Consider the following 12107-nt stretch of genomic DNA (forward strand, 5'->3'; position numbering starts at 1 on the left):
GTTAATACTTATCGTTCTAAGTCAATTACAGATTTTAACTCTTTCAGTGCTGGAACCGAATTTTAAAGGCCTTTGCAGACAGTTTGGATCCAGATGAGACGCCACAAAACGTGGCGTCTCATCAGGATCCAAACTGTTTGCTATTCTGATAGTATTTTTTGAAAAAAAAAACAACGAAGAAAATGCTAATTTTAGAAATTTAGCAGACGACATTTTAGCAGTCGACAAATTTCCCAGCATGCAAAGGGTCAACTGTATGCCAATCAGTGCATCCAAATAAAAAAATAAATGTACAAGTAGCAAGTGACACATGCAAGAGGGTACAGTCAGTTTTAGGACCATTTTGATGTGTGATGATGCCTTGAAGAAGGACATTGCACTCGTTAACAGTAGCCTTTACATTGTTTCGTTACTCATTTTTAGATGGGCGCTTTAGCGCCCGTCTAAAGTGCTTAGTGTGAAATTCAGGTCGATACGACTAGGTATGATTAACCCAATACCCGCTTGCGTATCCGCGCAAGAAAGAGTTGTATAATTTATGCAAGAGGTTTGAGTTCTCCAATTATGTGTATTCACAAATGGCAACATTATATTAATATCGTGTTACATTCAATATTTTCGAACGGTGTTTTATAGAAAAGAATCAATGAACAATGATCGTATTGTACGTGTCGCGGAGGAGATTGTTTATGAATGATTTAAATAGTCCACTTTCTGCTGCGTGTGCGTGACGTAGTATTTTCGCTCAGCTCATTCATAAATCTGAGGCTGGCGATAAACAAAGGGGAGTCCGTGTGAGAATAACGCCATATGGACGATGGTCCACCGTCGCCAAACTAAAAATAGCATGTAAAACCAAGTATGCGCATGCTCAGTGGCGGGCGCAGTAAATGGTTAAAGTGAAAGTAGATGTCGCCGCCATTTTGAGTGGTTGGTAAACTGTGGTTTGTGTCCAAATAATTAGACGGTATCTTTTGTATATTGACCCCATACTTATGTTGTCATTGCATATATTTTTATTAATGGGTTTCGACCCGTAGCCTTGTGTTCGCACTACATCATGTTCGCCTTGGGTTCTGTTAACCCTTCGATTCAGTGAAAGTAATAAACGGAGAAAAAAAACATTTTTTTAAATTGTATTATTCATAACAGTAACACAATTGTATTGGTTTTGTGTTGTACATATTTGATATCTGATACGCAAACATATTCTTGAAGTGAAATATTTTGCCAACAATAGTTCTTCCCCATAGTAAATACTGGAAACCATACATTATCCTACCGCACCCCAAATTCGACGACACCTAAATTCGACGATGTTCTATTTATATTGATTAAATGGATGATTATTGTCTTTGAATCATTTCAAAGTAATACAGCCGATTTTAAAATTATTATTTTCTGCTATTAAACATTTCATTATTTCTTTCATTATTTGCTAAATATTGCTTCATGTAACCGTTACATCGTCGAATTTCGGTCCATTACATTCGGTTCTTTACACCCTTCGAATTTGGGTCACACTGGGATATTGCATACATGCATCTAGTCCAAATTTTTGACGCTCTTAAATATTAAGCTACTTTTTATATGGGTAAAGTATCTCGCGCGTCTTATAAATAAGACTAACATGCAGAATGCAGAGATCTCCCTCTGGTTTAGTTCAAACCTGTATATTTTAGTTTGATTGCATAGGACTTATTTGAAAAAGCTGTAAATTTTGTTTCCGGTGCCTAGAACCAGTACTTAGTGTCTATAGGGAAGATCTAAAGAACGCTTTCACAGTGGGGATCGAACCCGTGACCTCCTGGTTGCTAGGCGGACACCATATCCTTTACGCCACAGCTACCTCAGGGTTTGGGGTAACGGTACAGTTTGTCAAGGTATTCCGAATCATTAGGCATTCGGAATCCACATTTTCATTTAAAAAGTCTAACTGTTTGGTATGCGATTTGAAAGGTTATTGTTGTTTCTAAAAATTTAATCCCCCAGCCTGTAAAGAATGAAGAATCATTGTTTTTGATGAAAATGTTGATTCAGAATGCCTAATGATACCTGTACCCTGAGGCGGGGGAAATAGGGCATCATTAAAAAAAAAATTTGGACTTTAAACCAAACATGAGAAACAATATAATATGTTTTTTTAATCACCGCCAAATTAAATACATAACAATTCTATTTAGTTTTAAACATTTTAAACTTGACAATTCTGGGTCTAGGGCAATTAATTTGCTTGAGTGTCGGGTGAATTTTTATCTGGGGAAAAATTAATACTTTTTTGTTGAGGGAATGGGGCCTTATTTTGGCCAAGTCTTGAATCGTTATAAGACGGTATATAATATTATATTTACCTGTCAATAATATCTGCAAGGGGGGTTAGACAGTATAGATTGATATATACATGTACATGGTCACTCTTAATGTCACTCAAATAGATAAAGTAATCAGTATTGCTATTTAATGGTATGTTTTTTTCATGAGAATAAACTTAAGGTTAATAGTGATTACTTTGTAAAATAAAACAAAGCATGTGCAAATATTGCAATAAAATATTCATTTTTAACACCATTAAAAAAAAGTTAACAATATCTATACACATTCCTTGGTATTTTACCCTAGCATAACAGCTTCAATCACATAATCATTATTTCAATCAATTAACTGGGTCCGTTATCTCATCATCTCTTAATAAATCATATATATTGATAGCCACCTGCTTCGTACACATTTCAAACTAATATTTCAGACACCAAACGCAAAGCCTATCCCAAGGCAATGCCCCATTTGCGTGGTAAAAGGCAACACGACTGTGTACCTCCGGGTAACAGACCACGTTCGCTGGGTGCAAGCGCTGACGGCAGACCCCATGAAGCCGTTGATGTCAGAGGCACGTGCTAAGACCGGTCGGAAAGTGAAGAAGATAAAGCCGAGGAATTACTACTCTTGCTGGCTGTGCGACCGGTCGGTGATTGACCGGCTGCGTCATCTAGAACAGGAGCACAAAATGGAGGCTGGGACATTCAATTTTGTTTACACAAGAGGGCCGTTTCCGGAAAGTAAGTGTTAAATTGTGTTCGTGTGGTTTTTGTATTTAATTTCTCATATTTCTATCAATGTCTAATACAAAACCATACCAAACGATTTGTAACTTTTACATTTAAACGTCATTTACAGGTCGCGAAAACTTCAGGAAAGGTGACCAGCAGACTCGCCACTCATGATGACTCGGCATAGGAGGATGAGAAGGTGGAGGATGAGGAGGAGGAGGAAGAGGACTTTTCATTCCTAATGCCGAAATACTGCCTGAGCCTGGAACCCAATGCAAGGGTGATGCATGGTCGGAGAAGCTGCAAGTAACAATATGGATTGCTTATATAGTGTAAAGTTTTGAGTCCGTTTTCGGGGTAGAACCAGTACTTGGTGCATTAAGCCCTGTTTTCCCAGATTTTTTTTTAATTATATACATTTCAATTGATAGTCATTATTATTGTTACATGTATATATATTAAAAACCGTGAGGAAATATATATAAGTACATTAAAATTTAAGATAAATATTATTTATTTATAATACTTTGGAATTACTGGTTGTTAGTTAAATTATATGCGATTTCACCATCTAGCATAGAATATCATCCAATAATACTTGTTGCAGTTTCAATCGTTGACTCATATGTAGACTACATGTTCCTGCGGAGCAGGCCAGGTGGGTTGGCAAACGAGTCGAAAACACAAGAGGTCAACATGAAGATCAACCGGTTCCTGGCCCTGTCTGGCTACTTGGAAGGAGTGGTGTTGAGTGACATGCTGTTGTGGATGGGCCATATGGAGGTCCACGACAGTTCCTCAACACCACTCACCAGCTGGAGACGGTGCGGAATGCACTAACGGCAATCAAGAACTTCCTGAAGTGGTGCGAGGGAATGGTCTAGCGGACGCCCGCACATTGAACAATGTAAGCGTAAACTTAGGATTTGATTTATGTAAATTATTCATTCTTCTTGGACATCTACTTATTAATGTTTTGGCGTTGGCGTCTTTCTGTCTGTTTTTCCGTCCATCTTTCCGTCCGTCCAGCACTTTTGTGTCGAGAGCCATATCTTGAAAGTGCTTTGGCCGATTTCATTGAAACTTGGTATGAGTATATATATGGATAAGAGGACGATGCACGCCAAATGGCATTGTACACAGTCTGTTAATTACGGGGTTTTGGCCCTTTGTATCTTGAAAAAATGCTTTTTTGAGTGTCAAATATAACACTTTTGTGTCCAGAAGCATATTGGCGGGGGATATCAATTTAACAAATTTGCTTGTTTAGCTTTATTTTTTTTTCGGCCGATCTCCTTCTCACAGGCTTCCTGACCTCAACCTGCCTGGATAAGAGCCGTCGCGAGGTTGTTCGGAGGGTAGAGGAGAGTGCGGCCATCCTGACGGACGCAAACCTGGAGCGCCACTTCACTGAGAGTGAGCATGTAGTGAAAACGATCAAGGTGATCCAGGAGCCCCCAGCTGGCACACCTGAAAGATATTCGGGGAATAATCATTAAACTGATAGCGCTCTATAATGCCTCCTGAACTGGCAAGTATACAAACCTGAGGGTATGTAATATAAATAAGCCTAGTATTGATTCGAAAAGATAACCCTAAATTACTTTTCAGACCAGAGTTGTTTTTCAGTAGCAATTGCATAGAATTGAATGAAACTTGAAGTTAATAGGCATTAAAATTGGGTTTATTTAAGTATACAACAAAGCTGTTCGCCTGTTAATTGACCGACTTGTCTTATGTATAATATTTTTACCAGATTGTTACCTTGAAGACAGATAAACTATAATGCAAAAGTTCATTTTGACATTCCAAATTGGGGAAAGGCCTTGAAGCCATTGTAAAATTAAACTGTTATGGCCCCTTAATTGATTGAAAATGTCAAATTTCTGTCTGCATATGTGTATGAATTTAGTGAAATTCAAATTAGATCAAATTTGTTATCATTTTTCAGTGGTTCTTGCATAAGAGTCATCAGGATGATTTAGTCATTTCAGAGATGTACCCTTTATAGCTCAACTTGAGTTATTGTTGCTGGTCTTTGTCTGTTTTGCGATGTGTGTCTATATGTCAACATTTTTACTTAAACAATATCTCCTACTAAACCTTTGGACAAAGCTTGATGAAACTGGCAGGAATATTCCTGGCATGAAGCTCCTTCAATGTTGCTCCAAGAATTGTTTTCCATGAAATCCTTGTTGCCCTGGCAACCAAAAGGAAAAACTTAAAAAATCTACTCTGAAACTGCAAGGCCTTGGGCTGAGATATTTAGCATGAAACATTGTGTGGTGGACCTTTACCTGTGGGCAAGTCGATTTTTTGTCGAGCCCACTTATGGAGAGCTCGACATATTTGTCACAGTTGGCGGTTTGGTGTATGTGGATCAGTCCGTCAGTATGAAAGTCCGGGTTAGGCTTGTCTGGAGCGTAAGTCTGTTATTGATTGGAGGAATTTCAAATAACTTACAATAAATGTTCACAATCATGACACGGCCGGTCACTGCTCAAGAAAACGTCAATATCTCAAAGGTCAAGGTCACACTTTGAGTTCAAATGTCAAAAATGGCCATAAATGACCTTGTCTGGGCCATTATTATGTCATTCATTGTCAGAATTAAATTCAATTTAAAATCATGTGTCACCATAATTTGACGGTGTTGCATGGGAAGGAATAATGTCGAAATCTCGAAGGTCAAGGTCACACTTTTAGTTCAAAAGTAAAAAATGGCCATAAATGAGCTTGTCCGGGCCATAACTGTGTCATTCATTGTAAGATTTTAAAATCATTAAGCACATTTGTTCACCATCACTCGACGGTGTGTCATAAGAAAGAATTACGTCAAAATCTCCAAACTCAAGATTACACTTAAGAGTTCAAAGGTTAATTGGTGGGACTTGTACCATGATTGTTCAAACTATGTTCCTGGGGTCAAAATTGCCCCACTGGGGAGGGAAATGTAATTTCCTTATTAGTATATTAAAAAACCTCAAAAACAAAAATTTTCTCATAAATCACAAGGCCTAGAGCAAAGATATTTGGCATGAAAGTTCATCTTGTGGACCTTCACCAAGATTGTTCAAGTATCATTGGATCATATTTGCCCCACCCTCGGATCAAATTTGTTTTCCTTCTATAATATATATATAATGAACACTTAAAAATAATATTCTCAAAAACTGCAGTGCGAACATACATATTTTGCATAAAACATCATCTGGTGAACTTCTATACAGATTTTTAAAATTATCAGCTGGGGGTACCAATGATAAATTCATTGAATTTACCTGCTAAGATTCATTTGCTTTGTGGAAATGCAATAACTTGCAATGTTTTTAAAGTGATTGAATGGTTCAACATTAACTTAAAATTAAAAAGAAAAAAACTATTTCATACATCATATTATACTTATAAAAAGCCATAATTGTAATGCTTTCATGGAAAAAAATGAATGTTTGCTTAATTTTCAAAAATATTAATAAATCTTTAATGTTGAGGATTCTTCATAAAGGTTTTACGTGTGCACAGAATGTTATGGTAATCTCCAAAGCATTCCCATTACAAAATACATCCGATGTCTATGGATAAGTTATTTTTATGCCCCCTTTCGAAGAAAAGGGGGTATATAGTTTTCGCACTGTCTGTCAGTCTGTCACACTTTTCGTGTCCGCTTTCTAATTCAAATAATTTTCATTCGATCTTTACCAAACTTGGTCAGAAGTTGTGTCTAGACAATATCTAGGTCAAGTTCGAATTTGGGTCATGCCGGGTCAAAAACTAGGTCACGGGGTCACTTAGTGCATTTCAAGGATTTAGCATGGTGTCTGCTCTCTAATTGAAGTAGTTTGCATCAACATTCATGCGCCTGTCAAGTATCGGGCATTCAGCGTGAGAGTCGCGCATTTACGCAGCAAAACACCCTCTCACACAGCCAAATCTTATGCTCTCCTTTTTTTATACGCCCGTTTTTAAAAACGGGACGTATTATAGTTTCACCCTTGGCGGACGGCGTCCACAGCAGTGTCCGCTCTCTAATTTAAATAGTTTTTATCCGATCTTCACCAAACTTGGTCAGAAGTTGTGTCTAGACAATATCTATGTCAAGTTAAAATATGGGTCATGCCGGGTCAAAAACTAGGTCACGAGGTCACTTAGTGCATTTCAAGGATTTAGCATGGTGTCTGCTTTCTAATTGAAGTAGATTTCACCCGATTTTCACCAAATTTGGTCAGAAGTTGTGTCTAGATGATATGTAGGTCAAGTTGGAATATGGGTCATGCAGGGTCAAAAACGAGGTCACAAGGTCACATATTGCATTTCAAGTATTTAGCATGGTGTCCGCTCTCTTATTGAAGTAGTTTTCATATGATCTTCACCAAATTTAGTCAGATGTTATACTAAATGATATCTAGGTCAAGTTTAAATATGGGTCATGCCGGGTCAATAACTAGGTCTCGAGGTCACTTAGTGCATTTCAAGCATTGAGCATGGTGTCCAAAACCTTCGAAAGGGCATATCTTGTGACAGTTTGGCACTCTTGTTTAAAACTGACGATGCATGAAACTATTTTCACTCATATTTTGTATGTAATTTAAATGCCAAAATTTAGAAAATGCATATGAATGTGAAACGAAACTGTAAGTAAGTAAATAGTGTTACAGTTACTGTACAAACAACCCATTTTTCAAAAGAAGCATTTTTTTTGTAAACTGTACTGATGGTTTTGCTAGTTATGCCATAGGTTGTTGATAACTCGCGTTTGTTCAGCTAATTTCATTATTTCTTTTATAGCCATTAATGTGTTATCATGGTCATTGACGTGAACAAAAGCAAACTGTTATTTTTACAGCATCCAGTAAAAATACCCATATTGTAAATCACACGGGTACTACTGCTCTAATGTTTGATCAAGAATGCATCTAATGGATAATCAAACTAGTGGTTTCACTCAATTGATTTTTGCATATATAGGTAGGTGTACCTAGAGATTGAGCTGGAGACAGTGAAGGTGCTGACCTCTGTGTGGAACACTTAGAAGCTGGCAAGTTTTCATATTGAAGGGTATGGTTCCCAACCGCCCATCACACACAGAATGAAGCTTGTCGTCTTCCGCAGTAAAAACTGGTTAGTGCTCCACAATGCGATACCTGGTTCATATGTTTGTTGCTTGAGTATTAATTATTATTATCAAGATTATCTTGTTTTATATTTCTTGATTATTTGCTATTATATCCCCAGAAACATAGTATAGTGGGGTATATAGGAGTGACCTTGTCTGTCTGTCGATGGCTCTGTATTAAGTGTCCCCTCTCTAATTCAAGGTGTTTATTGGATCTTCACCAAACTTGGTCATAAGTTGTATGTAGATGATGTCTAGGTCAAGTTTGAATATAGGTCATGCCGGGTCAAAAACTAGGTCACGGGGTCACTTAGTGCGTTTAAAACATTCATCATGCTGTCCGCTCTGTAATTTAAGTAGTTTTCATCCAATCTTCACCAAACTTGGTTAGAATTTTATCTAGATGATCTCTAGGCCAAGTTTTAACATGGGCAATGCCGGGCTAAAAACTAGGTCACAGGGTCACTTTGTGCGTTTTTTAGCATTCAGTATGGTATCTGCTCTCTAATTCAAGTAGTTTTCATCCGATCTTCTCCAAACTTGGTCAGAAGTTTAATCTAGATGATCTCTAGGCCAACTTCAAACGTGGGCCATGCCGGGCCGAAAAATTAGGTCACATTGATTTTGACTTTAGGTCCTATAACACTGGCTTGCGACACCTGTCGACAGGCTTTCAACACAAATTTTTGGAATAAATAGTGACTGAATATCTATCTAAGTTTGGTTGTGAGTTTATCTGGGCCATAACTATGTCATTCATTGTGAGATTAAACAAAAAAAATGCACATTTGTTTACCATCATTGAACGGTGTGTCATGCCAAAGAATTGTCGATATCTCTGAGGTCAAGGTCACAATTGCATAATAACTCTTAAAATCGCCAAACATGTAAATATGTTTTTCTTATCTTGTGAAGACAGCATGCAAAATATTCTGTGTCAATGCGGTATGTGGGGTTATTCCTGGTATATTGGAGTCTGTATGTTGGTTGGTCTGTTGTGGATTTGTCTATCCATTCAAACTTGTAAATATGTGATCAGCATGAAAAGAAGATTTTCAAAACACAATTTTTATTTGCATTGATTTCACATCCAAGAGTAATGGTCTTGATTCCTTGATCCTCGCTCATTAACATTCACAGGGACAGCAGGGGTATTTTATTATTGTTTATGACCAAGTTTGTATTATATTTGTTTTGAAAGTGTGAACTTTTTAATGGATAAATAGATAGATTGAACAAAATTAATTTATTATGCCCTCCTTCGAAGAAGAGGGGAGTTAATTGTTTTGCACATGTCGGTCAGACCGTCCATCAAATGGTTTCCGGATGATAACTCAAGAACGCATAGGTACATTAATCATGACTGGCAAATGACCCCTTCAATTATCAGTTCACTAGGTCAAAGGTCAAGGTCACAGTGACTCGAAACGGTAAAATGGTTTGCGGATGATAACTCAAGAAAGTTTAAGCCTAGGATCATGAAACTTCATAGGTACATTGATCATGACTGGTAGAAGACCCCTTTTGATTTCCAGGTCTCTAGGTCAAAGGTCAAGGTCACAGTGACCTGAAGCAGTAAAATGGTTTCCGAATGATATATATATATATATAATTAGCTATTGATACTTAAGTGAGAGTGATTACATGAGTATTCACACAATGACTGCCACTACAACTGTACAAAAGAATGACACTCACAGTTCTCACCATAAACCCCAATACTCTTCTCTCCATAACAGGGTGCTGGAAGATGCTTACTGCTATATTGACTGCTTCCGAGCGCTTCCTGGACCTAAAAATTATCTCCCAGCAGCAACCTCCCCAAGGTGTGCCGAGAGTCTTCAAGGTAATTGAAAGAGGGTGCAATGTGAAGTATAAATGCATAACGAGCCAAAATGGAAAGCTTAGGTTTGGAATAACTCGTCTCATGGTCAAAGTCACACTTAATACTCAATTTTCACATACCAGTATATATGCAAGAAAGCTCATTCAACAACTCGCTACAATCAGGTTATATGCTGAATTTATACTTTCAGGTCAAAGGTCCTAGGCCACTAAGAAATATTTCTTTTAAATCTCACTCAAATGGTGACCATATTGTTTCAATATGCAGAGTTTGGATTTGGCATCACTCAATAATAGCGTCATTAACCGTTTCTGACGAACTTCCTACATACCCAAACGCTTGACACCGTATAGAAAACTAAGTTTTCGTAGCTGATGATACATCCACAAGAAAATTGAAATGCAAATGGTACTACACAGTCAAAAGTATACCAATGGAAAGATCTAGGATCCCAAAAGGTGCCTGGTGCTGCTAAAGAAGTGAGCAGTGTGGAAATTCGGAACAGACGATGACATTTTCTGATTATGTGTTATATCAAGGGTATTTGTAAGTAAAATGTATTTAATTACAGGTGTAAGCACATGTGCTTCGTGAGTGTTGTTATCGAATACTTGACAAAATTAATTAAAGTTTGGAGGATATTCATCATTTCAATGTTGATGCCTTAAAGGGACAGGAGCGATGAACACAAAAAAAGGAGCTGGGTGAAGCTACCTCCTATTTTGCTCTACGTTTTCCCTAAGTATTCCAAGTTTGTTTGAGCCTATACATTGTGAAATGTGTTTTGTTATTATGAAACCGGTTAACGTCGAATAGACGCGATTTATATGGGTAATGATTTTAGATAGAAACGAATTGAGCAAATTACAAAATTACAAGGCCCGGTCAGACCGACTTACGAATATGCAACGTAGAAAAAACGCACAAAATTGCAGATTTTGATTATCCGGTGATGAAATTACCTGCTTTGTCGCTCAAGATTCTCGCAAACGGTGTGTGAAGCGTAGGAAACACACAATTACCGCACAAGTACCGGTGCTATAACGGGAAAAAACGAACGTTTAACGGAAATGTACCTGATAATTAACGGTCGGCTAACGGATATGACTGTGCGAGTAAAGGACTTCTACCGGATAAAACGGCAGTGAAATGCATTAGTACCGGACAAAACGTTCGCCCAACGTGAGAGAAACGGAAAAGTACCGAACACCAACGTACAACGTACAACGATGAAAAAGTAGGGCACATCCTCAGAATCATGTGGCAAAACTTCAGGTTCTGGCAGGTTAAGGTCTCCGTTCTCAGCTGCTGCCTTCAGGTCGGAATCGTTCCACAACTGTGCATCGGATGCAGCAACACGGCCTCCAATGTCAGCCCAGACGAACTTGTACTCAGAATCCTACAGGGCTAGCAGGACAACGGTTAAGTACTTCTTGTAATTAAAATACGTAGACCCGGATCTTGGTGGACATTTGCAAGCAATATGTTCGCCATCAATAGCACCAAGAGTATGGGGGATATTCCAGCTGTCCCTGAAGCCGTCCGCTATTCGCGTGCAATCGGCAGCTGTTGTTGGCAACGACATCACCTCGTCAGCATACTCATCTATGACTGCTCTACAGACCTGACGCGTAAAAGATAACAGTATAATAAGCTCGCGTGGATTATAAGTGTATGACACATGTAGTAGATAATCCATGACTTTTAGCGAGTGGATGATAAAGTAAAAATATACTACTTCATAAAATGTTCTTATAACTGTGTGCATTTCAAGATATGCGCACAAGACAGTACTAATTACAATATACAATTTAGAAGGTTAGTGTTGTAATGCGCGCACTCATCTATTTGCCTTTTATCCTATACCAATAACTTAACACAATGCAATTCATATAAACTGATGCTAGACGTAGACATTAAAATATATAAAAATATTAAAATGACTAACAGAAGCCTTTTTTAAATTTATTTTAACACTATAGTAAATTAAGCGGTACTTATTTTTAGCACGAGAAGAGAAATAGTGTTGTGGGGTACCCTCCAGCCGAATCGCATATCACGGTACTTTGAACCAGACACAAGATGCCGCAGCTCAATTGAT

At 37.9% G+C, this 12107-nt stretch overlaps 2 long non-coding RNA genes across 13 annotated transcripts; one reads left to right on the forward strand and one right to left on the reverse strand.

Annotated features, from left to right (window-relative positions):
• The first annotated feature begins 818 nt into the window (after window positions 1–818).
• On the forward strand, window positions 819–11958 carry LOC127880636 (uncharacterized). 12 transcript variants are annotated; one of them, XR_008049671.1, is made up of 9 exons: window positions 905–930; window positions 1738–1862; window positions 2747–3056; window positions 3175–3353; window positions 3655–3954; window positions 4353–4582; window positions 8017–8165; window positions 9900–10006; window positions 10197–11958. It is a non-coding gene; the product is annotated as an uncharacterized LOC127880636 (long non-coding RNA). The 12 variants fall into 12 exon arrangements; XR_008049666.1 differs by having other exon boundaries at window positions 906–930; window positions 1738–1883; XR_008049667.1 differs by having other exon boundaries at window positions 906–930; window positions 1738–1868.
• On the reverse strand, window positions 7756–9985 carry LOC127880637 (uncharacterized). The gene is made up of 2 exons (XR_008049676.1): window positions 9859–9985; window positions 7756–8188 (listed from the first exon to the last, which is right to left on the reverse strand). It is a non-coding gene; the product is annotated as an uncharacterized LOC127880637 (long non-coding RNA).
• Window positions 11959–12107: the final 149 nt, after the last annotated feature.

The sequence above is a fragment of the Dreissena polymorpha genome, chromosome 5, assembly GCF_020536995.1.
Source record: "Dreissena polymorpha isolate Duluth1 chromosome 5, UMN_Dpol_1.0, whole genome shotgun sequence".
Classification (NCBI taxonomy): Eukaryota; Metazoa; Mollusca; class Bivalvia; order Myida; family Dreissenidae; genus Dreissena; species Dreissena polymorpha.